The following is a 3,830-nucleotide window of genomic DNA, read 5'->3' as shown; positions in this document are numbered from 1 at the left end:
AATTGTTTCACTCACTGTTTCAAGCATTGGTCCCCTTGGAACATACACTATAAGATTAATTGTTTCACTCACTGTTTCAAGCATTGGTCCCCTTGGAATATACACTAAGATTCTCATCCTGCATGAAAGAGTTCGTCCATTGTGGTTACCAAGGTGAGACCAAGAGGTTACCGAGGTACTTCCGCTTCCATGATTAAAATTCAGTGCTGGATGTTTGCCCTTCTTCCTAACTTGCTTTGCCATGGAGGACGCTCTCTGGGGATGATAAGCTTCGTCCATTGTGGTGTACCGAGTTGATGTTGGTCAAGAGTGTCCAACTGGTAATATATAGAGCATGTATAGATGAATGATGAGTCACCGTTGTGTTTCGTTGAGGCTGCCAAATGGCAAGCATTTTCTGCACTCCATTCCAGTAGGTGTCACACTCGGTTCTACATGGAGATAGAGGGAAAGATGGACGGTTGCATGCCCAGGCTGTGTACAGAAAGCAGCCGGGTTAGACTGTAACCCTGCTAGTTCAAAGCGGTGGTCTCGTATGACTCTTTTTTTTTCCAATAGCATGCATGCAAATGATGAAAATAATTACAAGGATGTCATATCGTACGACATAATGTGCGCACATATGGGAATGGAAATATTATTGGTATTAAGTAAAAGAGGGATACATATTGCTGCGAAACAGATAAATAAAGGATGGACTTAGAAGCTCTATTTTCTAGGAGACGAACAAGAAGAACACTTCTCTGAAAGTGGGTACTAAACTTAATAGAAAATAAAGAGACATGTAATTAGGCTAAACTGATGCTGCCGTCGGCCTAGTAGTTTTGATGTCCAGATGATCCTCCAGCGGGCCGGCCTTGGGACGTGCTCGTATACCCAAACAGGAGGCACACAGTTGAACCCCAGCGAACCTTCATCGAGCAAGAAAACACGACCATCTAAAGCCCTGGCATCAAGTGACTCCCAAAAGGTTGCATAAATTTCACCGTTGTGACCTGTATACATAGTAAAATTGTTGGGAGTAGAATAACAGGAATTGAGGAAATCCACTGCGACCTGACCAACAGTAGTACTATATGGATGCACGATGCCGATAATGCGAACTACATTTGTGTGCACGTAGGCTGCACGCCCGGGAAGCTGAATCCTAGGACGTGACATTGTGAGCTAGAGGTGGTGAAGCCTGAACCCAGTGGCTTGTTTATATAGGCTTGGTTGTTACTGTTTTACACCTGCAAAAAAATATTGGACACAACACATTATAAACCAACCGAAAAGAAATGGGCACGTCAGCCAAACCAGACGGAAAAAACCACCCCCACATCTTACAAGGAAAGGAACATCAAAACCAATAAAAGATATTCGCCGACATTATTTTTTAAGTGACAGCCGTAAAGGCCTAGCATCACTGAAGTGCATTCGGGAACTGCATGCAACAAAGTATATTAATCGAATTGCACCCGTGCACTGCATGCAACGGGATACATGCATCAGGTTGCACGCGTGCACTGCATGCAACGGGATACATGCATCAGGTTGCACGCGTGCACTGCATGCAACGGGATACATGCATCAGGTTGCACGCGTGCACTGCATGCAACGGAGTATATTGATCGAGTTGCATGGTTGCACTGCATGCAGCGATGTATATTCATCGGGTTGCATGGTTGCACTGCATGCCGTGGTGTATATTCATCGAATTGCACGCGTGCACTGCATGCGACAACGAATTCTCATCTGATTGCATGCGTACACTGCATGCATCGATGCATCTCCGTTGCAGCGCATGCGTCCAATGCATGCTTCCGTGTGCCTCCATTTGAGTATATGTCGATACTCTTCACCGTTTGTCTGTGCGCGCGGGCGTGTCATGCACTGCGGCCTACACGCTAGTGACTTCTACTCACTGATTGGATCAACAGTGCCACATACAACCAGTAAAAGGCCGCAGAAGCGCTGGCCAAGAGAGACAGCAACATGGATAGAAAATAACCAGAGAAAATGAAAACGCATCAGCCTATCCAAAGGAGAAGGCCAATCACCAAATTTCGGCAACGAAATCCTGCCCTTCCGACAGCAACCCGTATAAACAGGAGAGCGAGAAGTCGCGTCAGCATGGTAAACAGATCCTTCACGAAACCAAAAGAAAGCCCCACAGTTCCGACAACTCAAATCGGGGCCGCCATAGTATGAACGCCCCCCTAGAAGTAGCTGCAAGACAGAACACCGAGTCGGCAACACAGGTCGAAAACAGGACGTATGCACAAACCATAAGTTATATGCACTCACCCTTAAGCAGTTGGATATAATCCTTAGAAAACGGAGGCTGCATCCCACGTACTGGAAATAGACCGAAGAAATCTAAGACCACATGCATCAGCAAGTGCAAAAAAGTAAGCACGGCAAGCAATAAGAACACCTCTTTTCCGCCCCGGCCAGTATGATCGCACCAACGTCCGCTTAAGGCTGCCACGCCGAACACGAAAATCCTCCATAACAGGAGTAGGCATCACTCAAATGGCAACCACGTAGACAAATTAGCACCAATTCTAGAAGAGAACCATAATACGGAAGAGAAACACATGCATATTTAGAGAACTGAACTAACCAAAAGGAGTAGGCCGACCGAAGGCACCAGCAGCACACAAGGGCGCCACTCTTGGACGGCAGCGCAAAGATGTACTCCCTCCTCCGTTCCAAAATAGATGACACAACTTTGTATTAAAGTTGGTATAAAGTTGGGTCATCTATTTTGAAACGGAGAAAGTAGCACCGACCAAAGAGCCATGGAGATGAACACCAGCAGGAAAACAGGAAGGACAAACATTCGATCTGTCAACCACTTCGACAGGCAAAATATCTGCAAGCAAACATTAGACGGACCACATTACAGTCCTGACAATGAAGAATGGGTAGAAGAAACAGCCCACACGCATAAAATAAATAGTCTGACGAAGCAAAAACCAACCAGGTCGCATACTGGCAGGCCGAACGGCCGAAGCAAACAAATCGGTACCCACAACACCGAAACCAACAGGAAGAAATGCAGGAAAGCGATCAGAGGCACACACAGGCACTCCCATGCATATAGCAAGAATTAAACGCACTCACCAATGGTACAATCTACAGCCGTTTCCCTAATGAAATCTCCCGACGGCGACTATCATTAACATCTTGCCACGAGCCGAATCGGTGGACAGCTACAACATGAAGCAACCAATCAAGACGACGACAACCTAGACGAAGAAGCACAAGACAAATACAAAGAAAACTGCACCCACAGAATGGCAAAGGAGCTCATCAATCGGGGAACAACGAAACGGCCGGCGAGGACCGGACCGGAGACGGCAACCTGAATCAACTGCAGCCGGCCGGCCACGCACCCCAACGGCCGCGTCGCCAACGAAGAATCCAGAGAAGAAAGGCGGCCGCCAGCGCGGCGCACACGGGCAATAACGGCCGCCCGAATCTCAGGAGGGCGGCCCCAACGGCGTCGGCCGGACCGAGCAGCAGCGGGACCAACCATCGGCCGAGCATGAGACGGCAGCACTGATTAGGAAAGAAAGAGGACAGGCGGAGGCGGAGGCGAAGGGAATGAGGGACGGACGCACAAGGGCAGCACTATTTATAGGAAGCAGCAGAAGAGAAAAAATCAAATTGGAAACGGCAGCGAAGGCGGCGCGGAAAGACCCAGAAAATTGTGGGGAAGCGGCAACCGCCAGGGCGAGAAATCGAGAAACTCCAGACGGCAACCGACCCAGGCTAGTATACGTGGCAGGTAGCAGGGAAAAAGAAAAGATAAACAACAGCGCATGCACAACCGACAGCGG

General features: G+C 48.3%; 1 long non-coding RNA gene across 1 annotated transcript; it reads right to left on the bottom strand.

Annotated features, from left to right (window-relative positions):
- Positions 1-486: 486 nt before the first annotated feature.
- Positions 487-3,579, bottom strand: LOC125525286 (uncharacterized). Its single transcript, XR_007291224.2, has 5 exons — positions 3,282-3,579; positions 3,112-3,200; positions 2,420-2,860; positions 2,290-2,340; positions 487-2,211 (listed from the first exon to the last, which is right to left on the bottom strand). It is a non-coding gene; the product is annotated as an uncharacterized LOC125525286 (long non-coding RNA).
- Between the last annotated feature and the right edge of the window lie 251 nt (positions 3,580-3,830).

Source organism: Triticum urartu, chromosome 7A (assembly GCF_056163025.1).
Source record: "Triticum urartu cultivar PI428250 chromosome 7A, HENAU_Tu73, whole genome shotgun sequence".
Classification (NCBI taxonomy): Eukaryota; Viridiplantae; Streptophyta; class Magnoliopsida; order Poales; family Poaceae; genus Triticum; species Triticum urartu.
Note: the sequence above shows the minus strand (reverse complement) of the source record. Positions and strands in the feature narration are given on the sequence as shown.